The sequence below is a fragment of the Bubalus kerabau genome, chromosome 5 (genome assembly GCF_029407905.1).
Source record: "Bubalus kerabau isolate K-KA32 ecotype Philippines breed swamp buffalo chromosome 5, PCC_UOA_SB_1v2, whole genome shotgun sequence".
NCBI classification, from domain to species: domain Eukaryota; kingdom Metazoa; phylum Chordata; class Mammalia; order Artiodactyla; family Bovidae; genus Bubalus; species Bubalus kerabau.
Window position 1 is genome coordinate 45,618,737 of NC_073628.1, and position 25,968 is coordinate 45,644,704.

Here is a 25,968-nt window from a genome sequence, read left to right on the forward strand (position 1 = left end):
TCTTATTGCTTTTCTTTCTTTATGTATACACACATATTTCAGCCATACCAAAAATATATAGACCACCAAATACACCATGCTTTCTCCTATCTCTAATTTCACAACACTCCTTGTTATTGCAAAATTCCTCTGTTTAATTCCTGCTCATACTTCAACACTCAGCTGAAAGGGACAGAATTCTCGAGCGCTTCAATTCAAAATAAATAACCTCCATTATGACCAACCTAGATAGCATATTGAAAAGCAGAGACATTACTTTGCCAACAAAGGTCCATCTAGTCAAAGCTATGGTTTTTCCAGTGGTCATGTACGGATGCAAGAGTTGGACTGTGAAGAAAGCTGAGTGCTGAAGAATTGATGCTTTTGAACTGTGGTGTTGGAGAAGACTCTTGAGAGTCCCTTGGACTGCAAGGAGATCCAACCAATCCATTCTGAAGGAGATCAGCCCTGGGCGTTCTTTGGAAAGAATGATGCTAAAGCTGAAACTCCAGTACTTTGGCCACCTCATGCAAAGAGTTGACTCATTGGAAAAGACTCTGATGCTGGGAGGGATTGGGAGCAGGAGGAAGAGGGGACGACAGAAGATGAGATGGCTGGATGGCATCACAAACTCGATGGATGTGAGTTTGAGTGAACTCTGGGAGATGGTGATGGACAGGGAGGCCTGGTGTGCTGCGATTCATGGGGTTGCAAAGAGTCGGATACGACTGAGCAACTGAACTGAACTGAACTGAACTGAAAGACCCTGATGCTGGGAAAGACTGAAGGCGGGAGGAGAAGGGGACAACAGAGGATGAGATGGTTGGATGGCATCACTGATGTGATGAACATGAATTTGAGTAGGCTCCAGGAGTTGGTGATGGACAGGGAAGCTTGGCGTGCTGTAGTCCATGGGGTTGCAGAGTTGGACATGACTGAATGACTGAACTGAACTGATGCCTCAATGGGGTCACAAAGAGTAAGACACAACTGAGCATCTAACACTTTCCCTTTCACTATGCCTTCATTGCTGACCCCCACTTCAATGTCACAAGATTTTTCACGTTTTATTGAAATTATATATTTGTTTGACTTTCTAACATGCTGTGAGTTATTGACCAAAAAGGATTACATCTTAATTACCCATTTTTCTCCAGAGCCTTGGCAGCCTTAAGTATGTGCTGAATAAATGCATTTTGGAAAATGAGTATTGAGTTTTCCACCAGCTTTATAGAGATATAAATGACATATCAGTCAGTCAGTTCAGTCAGATAACACTGTCTAAGTCTTTAAGGTGTGAACATGATGATTCTATATATGTATTTAATGCGAAATGACTACCACAATAAGGTTAGTTAACATATCTGTCACTTCATATATTTACCAGGAATTTTTTTTTTTTTTGGTGAGAATATTTATCTCACCAAAAGATCTAGTCTCTTAGCAACTTTCACGTGTACAATACCACATTGATAACTGCAGTCACTATACTGCATATTATATTCTGGGAACTTATTCATCTTATAAGATAAAGTTTGTATCTTGACCAACATCTCCCCGTTTCCCCTCCTCACCCAGCCATGGGCAACCCCCAGTTTACTCTTTGTGTCTATGAGTTGTTTTTTGTTTTTCCACAAATAAGTGAGATCACACAGTATTTGTGTTTTTCTCTGCTTGACTTATTTCACTTAGAGTAATGCCCTCGAGGTTCATAGACTTTCCATTCATAAATTATTTGAGCATTGACTATGAATAGCTGTGCAAAGCATCTCTGGTATTGAAACTAATATGCATTCATTGTGATCCAAAAGAGCTAGAGTTGGACTTAGATCTATGAGGAAGGGGAGCACCAATCAGTAACCTGTACCTCGGACAGAGTGAGGAGATAGTGTCTGAAATTTTGTTCTTCAACATATCACCCACCATATTATATGTGGTCTCTGTAAAATATGATATGTATACGGTCCACAGAGTGGGATTTTAAATCTGCCTCCTACATTGTTTTATGAAGTTGCAATGATTATAAAGAGAATTTCACTTTTTCTTACACTGTCTTCACATTTTTCTTATACTTACTTGCTCAAATTTCAATTTTCCATTTCTCAAGACTACTCCATTTCAAATTCCATTTGCCATTTTTCAATATACATTCCATTCTGCATTTCATTTTCCATTGCTCAATATATATTTTGAGCCTTGAGGGTAATTCCTAAGCTAAGTTTGCTTTGTAAAAGTAAATGTTTCCAGAGTCAAAAATTCTATCTAAAGCAGAGTTACTAGAAAGGTGTCTAGTAACATTAAGAAAACTACCATCATTGAAGTGGGAAATTTTGTAACTTATATAACTACTCTTCATTCAATTATTTGTTCTACCTCATTTCTCAGACACTGAATAACGTATTTGTTCATCTTTTGAGATATTCTACCTTTTATAAGATCCACTTAGTATGATAAAGATTTTATTTTTCTACTCTATGGACTCATGTCAATTTGTTCAGTGAGTTGACCAATGGCAATAATTTTTCACCAGACACATGACATGCATTCTCCCCACATATATAAAGCCAAAGAAAATAAAACTCAGTATATACATTTCTAAAAGAACTATAATTTTTGCTGATAATAATTGTAACCTTGTTAGGAAGAAATGTACATTTACTTGTAAATCAGATTCACTAGCTATTGTTTGTTTGTTTTTGTTGCTGTTATTTGTTTTTTCTGTTTTTGTTTTTTTAATACTAATATCTCAGACAATAAAGAATCTGCCTGCAATGCAGGAGACCTGGATTCAATACCTGGGTCAGGAAGATCCCCTGGAGAATGAAATGGCAACCCACTCCAGTATTCTTGCCTGGAGAAGTCCCAGGACAGAGGAGCCTGGCGGGCTACAGTCCATGGGGTTGCAAAGAGTCAGACAGGGCTGAGCGACTAACACTTTCATCTGTTCTAAAGCAAGGGGAATATCTCCCAGCCTGGGTCCATAAAGGTTGTGATTTTGGCTCTCTTCTAGAAAGAAGCTCAATTTCAAGCATTCGTATGTTGACTCCAGGGTTTTAAATACAAATGCCACTAAAATTCTTGCTTAATCTAGGGAAAAAATGGAATACCTGGAGGAAGACTGATCAGTTTACTAGTTTCCTGATCTTAGGTAGTTTCCATTGGCCTCAGATTCAACACTTTAAGAGGAACCTCAGTCAATACCCAAGCACTTATTGAAATGAATAAAACAATAAAAACCATATGGGGCTGGGGGGTGGGTGGGTACATAAGTCTTTGTTCATATAATATTAATAAGCATTAGAGGGGGTTGGTATAAGAATGTCCATATACATATAATGATAGGCATTTTATATATGTTTGCATATATATGAAAGATATTCATATTCAAATATGATATGCACATATGTACATATGTATACATATACATGTATATACCATAATAAAGGTTCAAAACACTGGGTGGATATAGGTGTTAGGATCCAAAGGAAGGAAAAATTACTTCTAACTGGACACCTCAGGTGATGAGGCCTACACTATATCCCTTTTGCATCTTCTGTTTCCCTCTTCAATGATGTCTGGGTAATTTTAATTTTTATATTTGACATGGCAAATAGCTTAGTTACACCCTATTTCAAAGGATTAATTCATTCAGGTGAAGCAGATGTTATCAAGCTTTTCCCCATCTGTCCCACACGATTATGAGGAGTCCCATAGCCTCGGTCCTCCATAACACAAGGCTAAGGGAAATCAAGAGACACAGGGAAGCAGAGGAAGTCAGTCCAAGAGTGGAAACTGAGGCTGCTAAATTGTTTATTTCATGGGAACATCTTTCAAGAGGCCATTAAGACTGCAACTCAAAGCTGTGTTGAGGAGGAAGAGAGAACAGTATGTCCTCAGTCTCTTAACTGCCAATGGTTACAGACTGCCTCCAAAGAGCATTGATTCCCATGTTCTTCCTTCTTATCATTAATTGGTTTCCAGCTGTCTTAGCAAGGTAATAAGGTAACTCCTGGGCTTCCCTGGTGACTCAGACAGTAAAGAATCCACAGGCAATGCGAGAGACCCAGGTTCGATCTCTGGGTCAGGAAGATCGCCTGAAGAAAGGAATGGCAACCCACTCCAGTATTCTTTTGTCTGAAGAATTCCATGGACAGAGGATCCTGGCAGGCTACAGTCCATGGGGTCTCAAAGAGTCAGACACGACTGAGTAACTAAGCACACACACAGCATACATGCAGGTAACTCCTAAGTAGAGAGAGAGGAAGCAAGACATTACTGACTCATACCCATGTACAGTAACATTGAGTCCTGCAAACTTGGTCACTGCAATATTGCTGTTCAGTCAATCAACTGTGTCCTACTCTTTGTGACCCCATGGACTGCATCACGCCAGGCTTCCCTGTCCTTCACCATCTTCCAGAGCTAGCTCAAGCTCATGTCCATTGAGTTGGTGATGCCATCCAGCCATCTAATTCTGAGGCCTTCTTCTCCTCCTGCTTTCAATCTTTCCTAGTATCAGGGTCTTTTCCAAAGAGTTGGATCTTCGCATCAGGTAGCCAAAGTATTGGAGCTTCAGCATCAATCCTTCCAATGAATATTCATGGCTGATTTCCTTTAGGATTGACTGGTTTGATCTCCTTGCTATCCAAGGGACTCTCAAGAGTCTTGAAGGCATGAATTCTTCGACACTCAGCCTTTTTTATTGTACAGCTCTCACATCCATACTTGACTACTGGAAAAACCATAGCTTAGACTAAAGGAACATTTGTTGGCAAAATAATGTCTCCACTTTTTAATATACCGTCTAGGTTTGTCATAGCTTTTGTTCCAGGGAGCAAGCATCTTTTAATTTCATGGCTGAGGTCACCATCCACAGTGATTTTGGATCCCAAGAAAATAAAGTCTGTCACTGTTTCCACTGTTTCCCCATCTATTTTAATGAAGTGATGGGACTGGATATCATGATTTTTGTTTTCTGAATGTTGAGTTTCAAGCCAGCTTTTTCACTCTTCTCTTTCACCTTCATCAGGAGACTCTTTAATTCCTCTCTGCTTCCTGCCATAAGGGTAGTGTAGCATATCTGAGGTTATTGATATTTCTACCAGCAATCCTGATTCCAGCTTGTTCTTCAACCAGCCTGGCATCTCACATGATGCACTCTGCATATAGGTTAAATAAGCAGGGTGACAATATACAGCCTTGAAGTACTCCTTTCCCAAATTGGAACCAGTTCATTGTTCCATGTCTGGTTCTAACTGTTGCTTCTTGACCTGCATACAGGTTTTGCAGGAGGCAGGTAATGTGTTTTGGTATTCCCATCTCTTCAAGAATTTTCCACAGTTTGTTGTGATCTACACAGTCAAAGACTTCAGCGTAGTCAATGAAGCAGAATTAGATGTTTTTCCTGAACTCTCTTGCTTTTTCTATGATCCAACAGAATGTGGCATTTTGATTTTTTGTTCCTTTTCCTTTTCTAAATCCAGCTTGAACATCTGGAAGTATGTAGAAGCCCAGCTTGGAGAATTTTGAGCATTACTTTGCTAGCATATGAAATAAGCACAAAGGTGTGGTAGTTTGAGCATGCTTTGGCATTGCCTTTCTTTGGGATTGGAATGAAAACTGACCTTTTCCAGTTCTGTGGCCACTGCTGAGTTTTCCAAATTTGCTGACATATTGAGTGCAGCACTTTCACAGCATCATCTTTTAAGATTTGAAATAGCTCAGCTGGAATTCCATCACCTCCACTATCTTTGTTCGTAGTGATGCTTTCTAAGATGCACTTGAAGTCACACTCCAGGATATCTGCTCTAGGTGAGTGATCACACCATTGTCGTTATCTGGGTCATGAAGATCTTTTTTGAATAGTTCTTCTGTGTATTCTTGCCACTTTGGATTCTGTTAGGTCCATACTGTTTCTGTCCTCTACTGTGCCTATCTCTGCATGAAATGTTCCCTTAGTTTCTACATTGGCTGGGAGTAAAATAAAGAACAAAGGTCTAGAAATAAGTAAAGTCAAGATCTGAAGTGGTATGTTAAATAACATCTCTACAGGCAAGGGGAAAACACTGTAGTCATTTATACTATTTGCAAATATCTCTGTTTCATAGCTTTTGATTGAGTTTCCTTGACTCCCAGAATATGAGGGACATCTGGTGGTAAATGTTTAACAACAACTTCTCTACAGGGGTGTGTGTGTTTGATATTAATTTTACTAATTATAAAATAAATGTAGCATACAATTTAGAAATAATAATAAAATAGACAATCCTCTTTTTATAAAATGCCTTCACTGAATTTTGACAAAATCTTGTGTCAGTAATCAATGTATGGTACAATGGACTAATCAGGGTATTTCTGACATGCATGGTGACTGAAAGTTTTGTGCTAAGATGTTTGATGAAAGTGAAACCAAATAAGTTGTGTATCAGATCTTTGCTCACCAATCCATGGCACAAGCAACTCCTGTGCTAAATTGGAAAACAGTTTCAAAAAGTATAATATTCTTCTACATTCTTATATCCTGCTATTACCAATATGACACACTTAATATTTAATCTGAATTGTTAACAATTTCTTCATTACTTTCTTAAGTGTAGACAATAAAAATCAAGCCTTGATTTTTTAGCAATATTCTCACTATGACTAATTTCAATCTACCAACATTATGTGATTGAATATGGAGCTGGAAATGGATTCATAGTAGCATACCAATATATAGTATATTGACCATATAAATACTATGGCTGTAAACAGCTGAAAGAGTACAGAAAACAATAAAATGTTGTCAAATAATTAGCATTAATTTGTTTTTCATTACAATTTCCTGATATTTTACTTCTTTAAAATAATTTATTTAATAAAATTTAATGTTTAATAATGATCATGCTTAACAAAAGACTTGAAAATTTAACAGTTCTCTGTGCATATTTCTATGAGCTATTGCCAGCACCAACACTGGACTATGCCAATAGAATCTTCTAAGATTCTTCTCACCAATATCTGTCATATTTTCAGTTACTCCAGGACTTTGAAAGAACCATTTTGCTTATGGTGATTACAATAGAGACTTTCTTTGTAAGAAGATCCAATGCAATAAAGTTGAAATTTTGGTGGTGGAGAGAGGAAGATTATATAACTTCTGTTTGAATATGTCAGGAAAATGTCTTCCCATAAACAGAATTTTAGCTGGGCCTTGCAGAAGGAGTGGGTTTTGACAATAAGGAGATGGTCTTCCAGGGCTTCCCTGGCAGTCCAGTGGTTAGCACTCAGTGTTTTCACTGGCGTGGGCCTGGGTTCAACACCTGGTTGAGGAAGCTACATGGTGCAGTCAAGAAAAAAAAGTCCAGGTTTTTCGAACTTCCTTCTGGTCCAATGGCTAAGGTGCTGTGCGGGGTGCTGGGGTTTGATCCCTGGTCAGGGAACCAGACCCCACATGCAACAACTCAGAGTTTTTCATTCTGCAACTAAAAGTTCCCCACACCACAACTTAAGATCCCACATGCCACAGCAAGGATCCAAGATCTTGCACACCAGTGAGACCCAACACAGCAAATAAATGAATAAATATTTTAAAATATATTTTAAAAAGAAAAGGAGATGGCATTCCAGAAGGAGCAAACAGAATGACAGAGGCAGGCTGGGGTGGGTAAGTGTGTGGTGAAGATCCGGTTTTCCCACTGCAGAGGGTACAAGATGGGAGGACCAGAAGTAGGTCCAGAAGTAGGCTAGGATCACAATGTGGAGGCCCTGACTTCTTAGGCAAAGAGGTACAAGAGAAGGGGTTTGAGAGAGCAGGTGACATTATGTGAACTGCACTTAAGAAAGAGAACGCTAGCGATAATGAGACAAGAGAGTAGAGTGATGGTCTAGAGAGAAACAATAGACCATCTTTATGAGTATAATTATAAAATTTAGAAGTAATAAGGGACTGAATTAGGATGGGGACAATGGAAATAAAGCCATGGCAGTATGTGGGGCCACTTGGTAATATTGCTCAGAGGGTGTTGACATTCACGTGGAACACAAAGTGAATGATGGTCTTTGGAATTACACTTTGTAATTGTTTAAGAAAAAACACTGACACGTTATTACGTCATGTGAGATTAGCTAAGAGAGAAAGCAGGAAGCTTAGCTTGGAGGTTAATGCAGCAGTCAGGTGAGAGAGAATGGCACCTTGAATGTGGTGGCAGTTTTGGTTTTGATCCCAGAGCACTGTTTGCCCAAGTTATAGGTTGAATTGTATGTTCTTCAGGTTTATATGTTGCGATTCTAACCTCTAGTACCTCAGAATGTTAATTTATATGGAGATAGGACCTTTGAATAGGTACTTAAGGTAACATGAGGTCATATGGCTGACCCCCAAATTCACTACGATCAGTATTATTTTAAGAAGAGGTGATCAGGACATAGATATGCACAGAGAATAAACTATAAGAGGACCCAGGGAGAAGATGACCATCCACAGGTCAAGGAGTAAGGCCCTAAGAAAGAACCAACACTGCTAACACACTGATCTTAGATTTTTATTCTGCAGAGCTGTGAGGAAATCAATTTCTGTTGTTTCAGCCACCTAGTTTATGGTTCTTTGTTACTGCTGTCCAATCAAATTAATATGGTCCTCTGCAGCTTACCAAAAGTTCCAGTCACCAAAGGTACCCAAATTCTTTGGCAAGATAAAAATGAATACAATTTTGTTGTCACAGGTATCATGATATTTGGAAAGCACACTAGCTTTTGCAATAAAGAGACAAAGTCTGAATCTTACACCTGCAAATAGATAGATGAGCCTAGATAACTTATTTAAATGTCTTTGAGCTTCAGTTTTCAAAATCACATCAGATATGGTAGGACAACCATGAGCCCAAGGCCTGGCACAAAATACATACTCAACGAAGGTTAGTTCCTGTCCTAGCTCTCTTAGTATTTCTATTCTAAAGAGGCAGCCACAAAATTGGCCTAAAAAATGTCGCTAAAGTTAGATTAAGTTCAAATTTCATTTGAATTAATCAAACCTGGCTCCATCACTCATTTCAGCATTTGTGCATGTTGGTTAAACTTTCCTAGCCTTTGTTTCCTTATCTAGAAAATTCTCATAAAGTGGTTACAAGGGTTAAATGTGATTTTTGCATGTGAAATGTTTAGAACAATGTCTGGTGCATAAAAAAAAAGGTCTCAACAAGTATAGCTATTATTAATCATCAGATCAGACCAGATCAGATCAGTCACTCAGTCATGTCCGACTCTTTGCGACCCCATGAATCACAGCACACCAGGCCTCCCTGTCCATCACCAGCTCCCGGAGTTTACTCAGACTCATGTCCATGGAGTCAGTGATGCCATCCAGCCATCTCATCCTCTGTCGTCCCCTTCTCCTCCTGCCCCCAATCCCTCCCAGCATCAGAGTCTTTTCCAATGAGTCAACTCTTCGCATGAGGTGGCCAAAGCACTGGAGTTTCAGCTTTAGCATCATTCCTTCCAAAGAAATCCCAGGGCTGATCTCCTTCAGAATGGACTGGTTGGATCTCCTTGCAGTCCAAGGGACTCTCAAGAGTCTTCTCCAGCACCACAGTTCAAAAGCATTAATTCTTCGGTGCTCAGCCTTCTTCACAGTCCAACTCTCACATCCATACATGACCACAGGAAAAACCATAGCCTTGACTAGATGAACCTTTGTTGGCAAAGCAATGTCTCTGCTTTTGAATATGCTATCCAGGTTGGTCATAACTTTCCTTCCAAGGAGTAAGCGTCTTTTAATTTCATGGCTGCAGTCACCCTCTGCAGTGATTTTGGAGCCCAGAAAAATAAAGTCTGACACTGTTTCCACTGTTTCCCCATCTATTTCCCATGAAGTGATGGGACCGGATGCCATGATCTTCGTTTTCTGAATGTTGAGCTTTAAGCCAACTTTTTCACTCTCCACTTTCACTTTCATCAAGAGGCTTTTGAGTTCCTCTTCACTTTCTGCCATAAGGGTGGTGTCATCTGCATATCTTAGGTTATTGATATTTCTCCCAGCAATCTTGATTCCAGCTTGTGTTTCTTCCAGTCCAGCGTTTCTCATGATGTAAGTTCTTTTTGCTCATTCTATTTGCCATCACTGTCTATGCCCAACTCTTAGTAGAAACTCTCCCTGTGTTGTTTCTATTCTCAACTCTTCGGCTAACACCTACAGCTCTCAATTTATAACTCCAGGTAGATACCTGGCCTGGAATATGTTCATTCAACTACTGCCAAGCATTCTTCCAAAAAATGTAAAAAGCTGCTCATTAGATAGGGTAGTACACTGAGTGTAATGCTGTTAAAAAGTAACAACATTTTAATGTTTCTTAAAAACATGATCACTACCCCTATTACTTAGGTAGGCAACTCAAAAAGCAAATTAGAACAGACATAACTTCTGTCAACAGGGAACTTAATAGCTAACACATCTCGATTGGATTCACCCAGTGTTTTCATAATCACTCATGGTCCAATTCTCTCGTCCTCATTTTGCAGCTAATGAAATCCCAGGAGAGTACCGAAGTGTTGGCTTTTTTTCACTCTGTTGCACTAATGTCTGCTCTTTTCCCCACACTCTAATCCTTTAATCATACCTTTGGGATACTACAGCGGAGTAAACCATTTGAGATTACCTAACACACAGAAATTGCAAAGTCTCCTCTGAAGCATATGGAGGCTGCCTGTGTGGCTTATTTTCTCCTTGTCCCTCAGGATGTCTATGATTCTTCCCAGGTCTGCAGGGGGCACTTCTGGCTGAGAAAAGTCCCTGATATAGGAGTCCTTTCTACTCCTAATGTTGCACTATAAAGGCAAGTCAGTTTTAGAAACAATCCTAGGATTCAAGACTATGTTGGGTCATGAACTTGCGGTATTGTAGGCCACCTATGGAGAAAAGGAAATGACTGTGGCCATGTTTAAGTTTAATGAGAACTCATTTTTGTTGATACCATCATGGCATCAGTCCTGCTTCCAAGGGCCATGTATGGGCATAGTCCCTTTTCCTAGCAACAGACTCCCCCGTCTCTCTGTTTGAGATGAGTCGAGTCTACGGTCTATTTTACATTCACAGCTCTTTAGCCCCCTGGCCTCAGTGATTAGCCTAACCAGGTGAAAAGTTACTTGAGGTTCTTTTTGGTTGTATTTCTTTTAACTCAAGCTAACATAGCAAATCTCTTTTTTCTCTGCAATAATGTAAACCAAGAGTAGTCAGCAACCATGGTTTTAGACTCATGAAGAAATGAAAAGAAAAAACAATGCCTCAGTGAAAAAGAGAAAAAATTAAGAGGTGAACAGAGTAGATCTGTCAATACTGGGCCCTACTTTTATGTTAGTTTCCTCTACTGCATTCCTGGTTTTCATAATTATGCAAATAAATAAATAAATTCCCTTTATTGGTTAAGCTAACTTGAATTCAATTTCTATCCATTTACAATGATAGCTTCTTGACTGGTGTTCTAGTCAAAGTCAGGAACAAGATTAAGATAAAGGAATGAATGATTTCATAGAGGTGTTAGAAATTTAGTTAAGCCACAGAGAAAGGGCAGTAGAGAAAGTAAATAGTAGGTTTCAGAGAATTCGACATATGAAACAGAACCTTATATGAAGTTGAGGGGAGGGATAACAGACATGAAATATACTTGTATTTGTCATCGGACTTTTCTGAATCACAGAGTCTATGTGAGTTAACAATGGGAAAAAGCCCTAAAATACAGAAAGGTATCAAAGCCAGGTAGAGAGCTTCAACCTAATGTAGCGGATGACAAAACCCTTAATACATCAAGCAGGAAAGTTCCAGAATAAACACTGTATTAATTTTGGGGGGAAGATGTTTGTAGCAATGATTGGGGGAAAGAACAGTGAGAGATCACTTGAGAAGTTACTGAAGGAATCAACTACAAGATGACAAGAGCCTGAAGCGGGACACAGGCCGCAGAAACGGAGAAGAATGAGGCACCTATAAGAAGAAAGTGGTGACTGGCATTATAAAGAGTGGCGGAAAACAGATCAGACTTCAGAGTACACAGGCAACATGAGAAATAGGAGGTACACAGAGTGTTTCTAAAATTTTTTATTAATTTTTCAATTGGTGGCAAATTGCTTTACAGCTCTGAGTTGTTTTCTGCTGTATAACAACGCAAATCAGTCATCATTCCCTCCCTCGACTCCCTCTCCTCCCCTTATATCACCCCTCTATGGACTGAAAATTCTAGTATGTACATGGGGATGAAGGAAAGGAAGTAACCAACCTGCTGCTGCTGCTGCTAAGTCACTTCAGTCGTGTCCGACTCTGTGCGACCCCATAGACGGCAGCCCACCAGGCTCCCCTGTTCCTGGGATTCTCCAGGCAAGAACACTGGAGTGGGTTGCCATTTCCTCCTCCAATGCATGAAAGTGAAAAGTGAAAGTGAAATTGCTCAGTCGTGTCCAAGTCTTAGCGACCCCATGGACTGCAGCCCACCAGGCTCCTCCGTCCATGGGATTTTCCAGGCAAGAGTAGAGAAAATGGCTACACCCCACTACTGGAGTGGGGTGCCATTGCCTTCTCCAACCAACCTACATTAGGTAAATCAATGCTATCAAGAAATGTACTAGCGTATTAGGGAAGCTTTCATCCCTGTGATATCTTCATCCTTCAGAGTAACATAAAATGCTATTTATTAAAGAAAGACTTAACAGAGATTAAACCAAGGGCTAAAATTTTAAACTAAATGACTTCACCTGCATTCTGCTGGCAGGTCAAGATATAGGAAACGATGCACAAACACAATGTGATAAGATAAATTCAGTCATTCAAGAATTATAATACAGTGAAATGATAGAAAGCAGAGATAATTTAAAATCTATACTGCATGCTGTGGGAGTGACTGTGAGGAGATACCCACGTCCAAAAGCAAAGGAGAAGCCCCAGCAAGATGGTAAGAGGGGCAAAATCGCATTTAGAACCAAACCCCATTCCTGCCAGAGATGCTCAGAGGGCTCAAACAAACCTTGTGCACACCAGGACCCAGAGACCCCACAAAGACTGAGACAGAACTATGCCTGAGTGTCTCCTGCTGAGGTACGGGTCAGCAGTGGACTGGGTGCAGCAGACCTGGGTATGACATAAGCCTCAGGAGGAGGTCGCCATTAACCCCACCAAGAGCTGTGAAAACTTACACAGGACTGGGGAAATAGACGCTGGGAGGGCACAAACAGAACCTTGTGTGCATCAGGACCCAGGAGAAAGGAGCAGTACCCCACAAGAGACTGACCCAGACTTGCCCGTGAGTGTCCAGGAGACTCCAGTGGAGGCATGAGTTGGCGGAGGGCTGCTGCATGGTCAGGGGCACTGAGTGTAGCAGTACCTGCATGAGACCTTTGGAAGGAAGTCACCATTATCTTCATTACCTCCACCATAGTTTGGCCCCAGGTAAATAGCAGGAAGGGGACACAATCCCACCCATCAACAGAAAATTCCATTAAAGATTTACTGAGCATGGACCTGCCTATCAGAAGAAGACCCAACTTCCCCCTCAGTCAGTCTCTCCAATCAGGAAACTTCCATAAGCCTTTTATCCTTCTCCATCAGAGGGCAGACAGACTGAAAACCACAATCACAGGAAACTAACCAATTTAATAACATGGACTACAGCCTTGTCTAACTCAATGAAACTATGAGCCATACCTTGAAGGGCCACCCAAGATGGACGGGTCATGGCGGAGAGTTCTGACAAAACGTGGCCTACTGGAGAAGGGAATGGCAAACTACTTCAGTATTCTTGCCTTGAGAACCCCATGAACAGTATGAAAAGGCAAAAAGATAGGACACTGAAAGATGAACTCCCCAAGTCAATAGATGCCCAATATGCTAGTGGAGAAGTAACTCCAGAAAGAATGAAGAGACAGAGCCAAAGCAAAAACAACACTCAGTGGTGGATGTGACTGGTGATGGAAGTCTGATGCTGTGAGAACAATGTTGCATAAGAAACTGGAAGGTTAGGTCCATGAATCAATTCAAATTGGAAGTGGTCAAAGAGGAGATGGCAACAGCGAATGTCAATGTATTAGGAATCAGTGAACTAAAATGGACTGGAATGGGTGAATATAAATCAGATGACCATTATATCTACTACTGTGGATAGGAATCCCTAAAAGAGTCCTAAATGCAGTACTTGGATGCAATATCAAAAATGACAGAATGGTCTCTGTTTGTTTCCAAGCCAACCATTCAATATCACATTAATCCAAGTCTGTGAACCGACCAGGAATGCTGAAGAAGCTGAAGCTAAAGTTGAACGGTTCTATGAAGACCTACAAGACCTTCTAGAACTAATACCCCCCCCAAAAATGTCCTTTTCAATATAAGGAACTAGAATGCAAAAGTAGGAATTTAAGAAATATGTGGAGTAACAGGCAAATTTGGCCTATAAGTACACAATGAAGCAGGGCAAAGGCTAACAGAGTTTTGCTAAAAGAAAGTACTGGTCATAGCAAACACCCTCTTCCAACAACACAAGAGAAGACTCTATACATAGACATCACCAGATGGTCAATACCAAAATCAGATTGATTATATTCTTTGCAGCCAAAGGTGGAGAAGCTCTATACAATCAACAAAAAAAAAGAACGGGAGCTGACTGTGGCCCAGACCATGAACTCTTTATTGCAAAATTCAAACTGAAATTGAAGAAAGTAGGGAAAACCACTAGACCATTCAGGTATGACCTAAATCAAATCCCTTACAATTCTACAGTGGAAGTGAGAAATAGATTCAAGGGATTAGATCAGAGAGACAGAGTGCACAAAGAACTATGGACGGAGGTTTGTGACATTGTACAGGAGGCAGTGATCAAGACCATCCCCAAGGAAAAGAAATGCAAAAAGGCCAGATGGTTGTCTGAGGAGGCCTTACAAAAGGCTGAGAAAAGAAGAAAAGCAAAAGGCAAAGAAGAAAACGAAAGGCATACTCAAATGAATGCAGATTTCCAAATAATAGCAAGGAGAGAAAAGAAAGGCTTCCTCAGTGATCAATGCAAAGAGATGGAGAAAAACAATAGAATGGGAAAGACTAGAGATCTCTTCAAGAAAATTAGAGATACCAAGGGAACATTTCATGCAAAGATGAGCACAATAAAGGACAGAAATGGTATGGACCTAACAGAAGCAGAAGATATTAAGAAGAGGTGGCAAGAATACACAGAAGAACTACACATTAAAGATCTTCGTGACCCAGATAACCACAATGGTGTGATCACTACCTAGAGCCAGAGATGATAGAATGTGAAGTCAAGTGGGCCTTAGGAAGCATCACTACAAACAAAGCTAGTGGAGGTGATGGGATTCCAGATGAACTATTTCAAATCCTACAGTCAGCAAAAACAAGACCAGGAGCTGACTGTGGCTTAGTCCATGAACTCCTTATTGCCAAATTCAGACTTAAATTGAAGAAAGTAGGGAAAACCACTAGACCATTCAGGCATGACCTAAATCAAATCCCTTATGATTGATTATACAGTGGAAGTGAGAAATAGATTTAAGGGCCTAGATCCAATAGACAGAGTGCCTGATGAACTATGGAATGAGGTTCATGACGTTGTACTGGAGACTGGGGTCAAGACCATCCCCATGGAAAAGAAATGCAAAAAAGCAAAATGGCTGTCTGGGGAGGCCTTACAAATAGCTGTGAAAAGAAGAGAAGCGAAAAGCAAAGGAGAAAAGGAAAGATATAAACATCTGAATGCAGAGTTCCAAAGAATAGCAAGAAGAGATAAGAAAGCCTTCTTCAGCCATCAATGCAAAGAAATAGAGGAAAACAACAGAATGGGAAAGACTAGGGATCTCTTCAAGAAAATCAGAAATACCAAAGGAACATTTCATGCAAAGATGGGCTCGATAAAGGACAGAAATGGTATGGACCTAACAGAAGCAGAAGATATTAAGAAGAGATGGCAAGAATACAGAGAAGAACTGTACAAAAAAGATCTTCATGACCCAGATAATCACGATGGTGTGGTCACTGACCTAGAGCCAGACAACCTGGAATGTGAAGTCAAATGGGCCTTAGAAAGCATCACTACAAGCAAAGCTAGTGGAGGTGATGGAATTCCAGTTGACTATTCCAAATCCTGAAAGATGATGCTGTGAAAGTGCTGCACTCAATATGCCAGCAAATTTGGAAAAGTCAGCAGTGGCCACAGGACTGGAAAGGTCAGTTTTCATTCCAATTCCAAAGAAAGGCAATGCCAAAGAATGCTCAAACTACCGCACAATCGCACTCATCTCACACGCTAGTAAAGTAATGCTCAAAATTCTCCAAGCCAGGTTTCAGCAATATGTGAACCATGAACTTCCTGATGTTCAAGCTGGTTTTAGAAAAGGCAGAGGAACCAGAGATCAAATCGTCAACATCCACTGGATCATGGAAAAAGCAAGAGAGTTCCAGAAAAACATCTATTTCTGCTTTCGTGACTATGCCAAAGCCTTTGACTGTGTGGATCACAATAAACTGTGGAAAATTCTGAAAGAGATGGGAATACCAGAATACCTGATCTGCCTTTTGAGAAATTTGTATGCAGGTCAGGAAGCAACAGTTAGAACTGGACATGGAACAACAGACTGGTTCCAAATAGGAAAAGGAGTTCGTCAAGGCTGTATATTGTCACCCTGTTTATTTAACTTATATGCAGAGTACATCATGAGAAACGCTGGGCTGGAAGAAACACAAGCTGGAATCAAGATTGCTGGAAGAAATATCAATAACCTCAGATATGCAGATGACACCACCCTTATGGCAGAAAGTGAAGAGGAACTCAAAAGCCTCTTGATGAAAGTGAAAGAGGAGAGTGAAAAAGTTGGAAGCTCAACATTCAGAAAACGAAGATCATGGCATCCAGTCCCATCACTTCATGGGAAATAGATGGGGAAACAGTGTCAGATTTTATTTTTCTGGGCTCCAAAATCATTACAGATGGTGACTGCAGCCATGAAATTAAAAGACGCTTACTCCTTGGAAGGAAAATTATGACCAACCTAGATAGCATATTCAAAAGCAGAGACATTACTTTGCCAACAAAGGTTCGTCTAGTCAAGGCTATGGTTTTTCCTGTGGTCATGTATGGATGTGAGAGTTGGACTGTGAAGAAGGCTGAGCACCAAAGAATTGATGCTTTTGAACTGTGGTGTTGGAGAAGACTCTTGAGAGTCCTTTGGACTGCAAGGAGATCCAACCAGTCCATTCTGAAGGAGATCAGCCCTGGGATTTCTTTGGAAGGAATGATACTAAAGCTAAAACTCCAGTACTTTGGCCACCTCATGCGAAGAGTTGACTCATTGGAAAAGACTCTGATGCTGGGAGGGATTGCGGGCAGGAGGAGAAGGGGACGACAGAGGATGAGATGGCTGGATGGCATCACTGACTCGATGGACGTGAGTCTGAGTGAACTCCAGGAGCTGGTGATGGACAGGGAGGCCTGGCGTGCTGCGATTCATGGGGTCGCAAAAAGTCGGACACGACTGAGCAACTGATCTGATCTGAACAGATGATGCTGTGAAAGTGCTGTACTCAATATGCCAGCAAATTTGGAAAACTCAGCAGTGGTCACAGGACTGGAAAAGGTCAGCTTTCATTCCAATCCTAAAGAAAGGCAATGCCAAAGAATGCTCAAACTTCTGCACCATTGCACTCATCTCACATGCTAGTAAGTAATGCTCAAAATTCTCCAAGCCAGGCTTCAACAGTACATGAACCATGAACTTCCAGATGTTGAAGCTGGATTTAGAAAAGGCAGAAGAACCAGAGATCAATTTGCCAACATCTGCTAGATCATCGAGAAAGCAAGAGAGTTGCAGAAAAACATCTACTTCTGCTTTACTGACTATGCCAAAGTCTTTGACTGTGTGGATCATAACAGTCTCTGGAAAATTCTTCAAGAGATGGGAACACCAGACCACCTGACCTGCTTTTTGAAAAATCTGTATGCAGGTCAGGAAGCAACAGTTAGAACTGGACATGGAACAACAGACTGGTTCCAAATCTGAAAGGAGTAAGCCAAGGCTGTATATTGCCACCCTGCTTATTTAACTTCTAAGCAGAGTACATCATGAGAAATGCTAGGCTAGAAGAAGCACAAGCTGGAATCAAGTTTGCTGGGAGAAATATCAGTAACCTCAGATACACAGGTGGCATGACCCTTATGGCAGAAAGCAAAGAAGAACTGAAGAATCTCTTGATGAAAGTGAAAGAAGAGAATGAAAAAGTTGGCTTAAAATTCAACATTCAGAAAACTAAGCTAATGGCCTCTGTTCCCATCACTTCATGGCAAATAGATGGGGAAACAGTGGAAACAGTGACAGACTTCATTTTGGGGGGCTCCAAAATCACTGCAGATGGTGACTTCAGCCATGAAATTAAAAGACACTTGCTCCTTGGAAGAAAAGTTATGACCAACCTAGACAGCATATTAAAAAGCAGAGACATTACTTTGCCAACAGAGGTCCGTCTAGTTAAAGCTATGGTTTTTCCAATAATCATGTTTGGATGTGAGAGTTGGACTATAAAGAAAGCTGAGTGCTGAAGAATAAACTGTGGTTTTGGAGAAGACCCTTGAGAGTCCCTTGGACCGCAAGGATATCTATCCAGTCAATCCTAAAGGAAATCATCCCTGAATAGTCTTGTGAAGGACTGATGCTGAAGCTGAAACTCCACTACTTTGGCCACCTGATACAAAGAAGTGACTCATTTGAAAAGACCCTGATGCTAGGAATGATATTGAAGGTGAGAGGAGAAGGGGACGACAGAGGATGAGACGGTTGGATGGCATCACCGACTCGATGGACATGGATTTGAGTAAGCTCCGGGAGTTGGTGATGGACAGGGAGGCTTGGCGTGCTGCAGTGCATGGTGTAGCAGAGTCACACATGACTGAGCGACTGAACTGAACTGATACCTTATCAAAATAAGCGTTCTAAATAGTAAACTCTTGATAATCTAAAGTATTGCTGCAAGTCTTTTCTCCTTCAAAACTTCTGTATTTTATAATACCACAAATCATAAAAGTCCTAGAATAAAACATAAGCAGTATACTCTTGGACATTGGTCTTAGCAATATATTTTTTTTTTTTTGTAAATGTCTCCTCACAAAAGGGAAATAAAAGAAAAAATAAACAAGACCTCATCAAACTAAGGAGCTTGTGCCCAGTTAGGAACTAGCAACAGAATAACAAGGCTGCCTGTTGAATATGAAGACTTATTTGCAAATGAAGCATTCTACAAGGAGTTGATATTTAAATTATACAAAGCACTCAAGCTCACACAATTCAATCTCAAAAACTGAACCATCTGATTAAAAAAAAATGGGCAAAGGACCAGAGTAGGTGTTTTTCTAAGGAAGATGTATCGATAGCCAACAGATACATGGAAAGATGTTCAACATCACTCATCATCAGGGAAAAGCATATAAAAACAGCAATGGAATATCATCTCACACCTGCCAGGATGGCTGCTATCAAAAAGATAAGAAATAATAAGCACTTGCTAATCTATGGAGACATGGGTAGGCTCATGCACTATTGGTGGGATTATAAATTAGTATAATCACTAGGGAAATAGTATGGAGGTTCCTCAAAAAATTAAAAATAGAATTACCCGATGATTTAGCCATTCTTATTCTGGGTATTAATCTGAAGAAAACAACCACAAAAAATAATTCAGAAAGAAATATGTGCCTCTATGTTTGTTGCATCATTATTTATAATAGCCAAGACATGAAAGCATTCTAAGTGTCCATCTCTAGATGAATGGATAAAGAAGAAGGCACAAGGCATATGCAGGCACACTTGCGGAAATGCTACTCAGCCATAAAGAATGAAAAATTGCCATTTGTGACAACATGGACAGATCTAGAGGGTATTATGCTCTAGAAATAAATCAGAGAAAGACAAAACCATATGATGTCACTTATATGTGGAATTTAAGAAGCAAAATAAATGAACAAACAAAACAAGGGAGAAATAGATTTATAGATACAGAGAAGAATTAATGGTTGCCAGAGGGGAGGCAGTGGGATGTTGGGCAAAATAGGTGAAGGGGATTAAGAGGTAGAAACTTCTAGTACAAAACTAAATAAGTCATGGGGATATAATGTATAGTATAGAGAATACAGCCAGTAATGTACTAACTTTTTACGGTGACAGATGGTTAGTAGATGTATTGTGGTGATCAGTCTGTAATGTTGTCAACATATTATCCCCAGTGGTACTGTATATCAATTATACTTCAATTTAAATGAAATAAAAACCTCTATATTTTAAATGAGGGCACTTTTAGAACACATAAAAATAATTTCATATGGTAATTGTATTCTGAGTATTAATGAAAGCAAAATAGAGCATTTAAGATGTTCTATGGTAATCAAATCTACCTTTATAGGGCAAGGCATGCAATTACACTGCTTTAAAGACATCCATTAAATGACAATAAACTGAAAGATGAAATGATCAAAAACTAAACAGTAAGTATTTATTGAGCATTTATATTGGGAGGCCCTGGGCACTGAGATGGATATACAGAATGCTGAGATAGGCCATGACTTTGAGAAGCCTGCTGCTGCTGCTAAGTTGCTTCAGTCGTGTCCAACTCTGTGTGACCCCATAGACGGCAGCCCACCATGCTCCCCTGTCCCTGGGATTCTCCAGGCAAGAACACTGGAGTGGGTTGCCATTTTCTTCTCCAATGCATGAAAGTGAAAAGTGAAAGGGAAGTCGCTCAGTCGTGTCCAACTCTTAGTGACCCCATGGACTGTAGCCCACCAGGCTCCTCCATCCATGGGATTTTCCAGGCAAGAAGCCTACATTACAGTAAAAAAAAAAAAAAAAAAAAAAAAAAAAAACACCTCACTTAGAAATAACAATTCAATACAATATATGATAAAAGAAGCAGGCTGGAGATTTGGATACTAATTCATAAAACTTGAAGTTCAAGAAAGTTCACTGCAAATGAAGGGAGAGAGACACAAAGATGAAGGGGTATAAGCTCATTTTGCATCAATGATGTATTATCAAGTTTGGCTTAATGTGAAATAATGCCATAACACAAGAGAAGGTCATTAGAGTGAAAATACAACTTCACGGCAAATTACAGAGTTGAGTATGTGTTGAGTATGTTGAGTATGTGTTGAGTAAATTAGCCCCAAATCAACTGGTCTGAGAATCTTCTTCCCTAATAGCCAGTTGCCACTTATATGTACATGGACCGCTGAGAAGTAAAGAGATGTGTTCTGTCTACTCTAACTTTACAGGGTTTCTTACCTTGTCTCCACAGCCTCAAAGAGTCTACAGGTTGAATTCATCACATTCATGAATTTGGTTAGGCAAAAATTTTATGAAACATACCAAAACTGTAGAATGCAGCATATCAGCATTTAGAAGGAAACTGATAGCAATAAATTCTTAAACTCGAAATGAAAAAGTCTTAAATCAATAATCAAACCTTCAACCTTAAAAAATAAGCTATGCTCTGAACTTAATAAGCTAGAAAAAGAGTGAATGAGTTAATCCCAAAGCAAACATACATAACATAGGAAATAACATACATAAGGACTGATATTGATAAAATCTAAAACAGAAAAACCATTGACAAAATAAATGAAACCTAAAGAACCACCTAGCCATACTGACCATGATTAAAAGGGGGGTGAGGCAAATCACAAATAACCAGGGATGAAACAAGGAGATCACTAAATACCCTACAGGTATTAAAAGTATACTAACAGCTCTGAACAAAAATTTGACAACTTCGATGAAATGGAATAATTCTTTCAAAGTCACACCTATGAAAACTCTCTCAAGAAAAAAATGGGTAATTCCTATAGTTTTATTTTTGGCAAAATAGTAAGTCAATATCTAAAATTCCTCCAAAAATAAAGCTCCAGGCTCAGATCATTTTACTACTGAATTCCTCCAAACATTTAAGTTGGATATAACACCATTTCCATACAGTCTCTTTCAGAAAATAGGGTAAGAAAAAGCAATTCACAATTCATTTTATAAAGCCAGAAATGTCCTAAACCAGAGTATGAAAAGATACTACAAGAAAACCACAGACCTATACTCCTAATAAGCAGAGACAAGAAAAACCCTTAATAAAATGTTAATAAATTCCATAAATATATAAAGAAAACACCACAGAGTATGACTTCTTACTCTAGGAATGCAAGACTAGTTCAATATTCAAAAATCAAGTAATATAAATCACCAAATTAACAGAATAAAGAAGAAATATAACATGGTCCTCACAATATTTACAGAAAAACTTTAGGTAAGATTCAATATCCACTCATAATAAAATCTCTCAGCATATTAGAAATAGAATGAAATTTAATCAACCTGATAAAGGATATTTACTAAAAATATACAGATAACACAATGCTTCCTGTAAAAGACTGAATACACTCAATCTAAATCAAAAACAATGAAAGCGTGTCCTTTCTTATCATTATGATTCAACAGCATACTGGAAAGTACTAACCAGTGCAATAATACAGGAAGGTAAATAATATAAATTTAGATTGGAAATCAAAAATAAAAATATCTCCTATCACAGACATTGTTTCAACATAATAGTCTAGGCAAAACATCCTTAGGAGTCTACAAAGATACCCCCTAGATTAAAAGTCTAGCAAGATCACAAATTACAGGATCATTTTACATAAGAAATCATATTAAGTATTAGCAATGAATAACTAGAATGCAGTTTAAAAAACAATGACATTTACAATAGCACCCCACACAAATTAAATACTTAGATACAAATTACACCTGAGCAAAACAGTGTTGGATTTGTATACTGAGAGTTCCAGAGAAAACATCTATTTCTGCTTTATTAACTATGCCAAAGCCTTTGACTGTGTGGATCACAACAAACTGGAAAATTCTTCAAGAGATGAGAATACCAGACCACTTGACCTACCTCCTGAGAAATCTGTATGTAGGTCAGAAAGCAACAGTTAGAACTGGACATGGAACAACAGACTGGTTCCAAATTGGGAAAGAGGTAAGTCAAGGCTGTGTATTGTCACTCTGCTTATTTAACTTATATGCAGAGTACATCATGTGAAATGCTGGGATGGATGAAGCACAAGCTGGAATCAAGATTGCCGGGAGAAATATCAATAACCTCAGATATGCAGATGACACCACCCTTATGGCAGAAAGTGAAGAACAGCTAAAGAGCCTCTTGATGAAAGTGAAAGTGGAGAGTGAAAAAGCTGGCTTAAAAGTCAACATTCAGAAAACTAAGACCATGGCATTTGGTCCCATCACTTCATGGTAAATAGATGGGGAAACAATGGAAATAATGAGAGACTTTATTCTTTTGGGCTCTAAAATCACTGCAGATGGTGACTGCTGCCATGAAATTAAAAGATGTTTGCTCCTTGGAAGAAAGGCTATGACCAGTCTGGACAATGTGTTGAAAATCAGAGACATTACCTTACCCAACAAAGGTCCATCTAGTCAAGCCTGTGGTTTTTCCAGTAGTCATGTATGGTTGTGAGAGTTGGACTATAAAGAAAGCTGAGTGCCGAAGAATTGATGCTTTTGAACTGTGGTGTTGGAGAAGACTCTTGAGAGTCCCTTGGACTGCAAGGAGATCCAACCAGTCCATCCTAAAGGAAATCAGTCCTGAATATTCATTGGGAGGATTGATGCTGAAGCTGAAGCTCCAATACTTTGGCCACCTGATGCTAAGAACCAACTCATTGGAAAAGACACTGATGCTGGGAATGATTGAAGGTGGGAGGAGAAGGGGATGCCAGAGGATGAGATGATTCAATGGCATCACCAACATGATAGACATGAGTTTGAGTAAGCTCCAGGAGTTGGTGATGGACAGGGAGGCCTGGCGTGCTGCAGTCCCTGGGGTTTCAAAGAGTTGGACACAACTGAGCGACTGAACAGACTAAAATCAGAAGAGTCTAGAAACAAACCCAAAGACATATGGTAAACTGATGTTTGACTTCATTGCAAGTGCCATTTAAAGGAGACAGTACTGTATTTAACAAACATTGCTGGAACAACTGGGCATCAATATGTAAGGAAATGGACCTCTAACCAAAACTCATACCTTATTAAAAAAATAACTCAAATGGGTCATTAAACATACAACCTAAACCTGTAAATCTTCTTAAAGAAAGAAGAGAGCATCTTTGTGATTATGAGTATATAAATAATTTTGATGTGCCTTATCTGAGTGTGACTGAAAAAAATTAATGCAACATTGATATACTGGACTTCAGCAAAATGAAATATCTTTCAACTGTGAAAAATATTCTCAGTACTTACAGAAGAGCCATCGACAGGAATAAAGTATTTGCTAATCAGAAGTCTGACAAAGGATTTTTATTTAAATATGGAGAATACTTTCAAGCCTCAACAACAGGAAAACAAATAATATCATTTTTAAAAATAGACAAAATAATTTAATTTGTAACTTACCAAAGAAGATATGTGAATAGTAAATTAGCACATGAAAAGATGTTCAACACCATTAGTCATTAGAGGAATTTAATTAAAAACAAAGAGAATTTCACACAAATATTAGAAAGGCTGAAATAAAACAAAATAACAATAAGTGCTAGCAAAAATGTGAAGCAAGAAGAATTCTCATACATTGCTGATGGGAATACAAAATGGTATAACCACTGTGAAAAGAGGTCTGTCAGTTTATTATCAAGAAACACACCACGTAACCCAGCAATCCTACTCTCTTTACCCAATATAGTTGATAATTCACGTTCATGCAAAATTTACATAATATTTGCTCTCACCAAGTATATATAAATGCTAAATTTTGAAATAACACAAATATTCTTCAACATGTGAATGGTTGACAAACTAGGCCATGCATCTATATAGTGGAAGACCAGTCATCGATGAAATAGATCCAAGAATGAATACATGCAATGACTTGGATGGACCTCTAATACATTAAGCAAGAAAACAAATTCAACATGCTTCACGTTATACAATTCGTTTAAGACTTCCCGAGAAAGATAAAGCTCTGAGGATGGAAATCAGATTAGTGTTTGTGAGGGACAAGGGAATGGTTGGTCACAAGCCAACAAGGCAAATTTTAGGGAGTGAAGAAACTTTTTTGTTTTGATTTTCGTTATGAAAGTCTGTGTATTTTTTCAAAATTTATAGCTTGATTTTTATCAAAATGAATATATTTACTGGATATAAATTTAGAAGACAGTATAGGATAAGGAGTATAATGTAAAATAGAAATACAAATATGAAAAGTGAGGGAATTTTTTCCCTAAATATTTAACTGAGAAGGACGTTCTAAGTATAAGCATAATAAAAAGGATAGTGAATAAAGTAGACTAAATGGATGAATGTGTAAATAGTTCCTATGTTAAAAATAACATAGACTTTAATAAAGTATCTGAGAAACTATACATATGACAAAAGCCTTGTATCCAGAATACAGAAAGGACTCTCAAAACCACCAATAAGAAAACAAATCAATTTTATAATTGGCAAAATTTTTGAATATATACACCAAAAAGTTTAAATCTTTAACTTAAAAATGTACATCAATTCATAAGAAAAAATGTCCATGACAATAGAAAAGTAGAAATGAAAAATGAAAAATTTGTCATTTAGTTGCTAAGTTGTGTTCGATTCTTTTGAGACCCCAAGGACTCTAAACCACCATGCTGTTCTGTCCATGGGACTTTCCCAGGCGAGAATACTGGAGTGGGTTGCCATTTCCTACTCCAGGGGATCTTCCTGAACCAGGGATCAATCTGTGTCTTCTGGACTGGCAATCTGGTTCTTTACCACTGAGCCACCAGGGAAGCCCAATAACAAATTACACAAGATAAATTGAGAGTAATAAATACGTGTTAAAAAAAAACAACACACTGCAGTTTTACTGAATGTCTAACAAATACAAAAGTGAAGCAATACTGAGACATATCCTTTTCTTTGTAAATTGGTCAAGACTTTTCT

General features: G+C 39.0%; 1 protein-coding gene across 1 annotated transcript in view; it reads right to left on the reverse strand.

Annotated features, from left to right (window-relative positions):
• The window catches only part of GRM5 (glutamate metabotropic receptor 5), a 655,231-nt gene that overhangs the window by 421,425 nt on the left and 207,838 nt on the right, over positions 1 to 25,968 (reverse strand). The gene's annotated exons all lie outside the window — the stretch shown is intronic.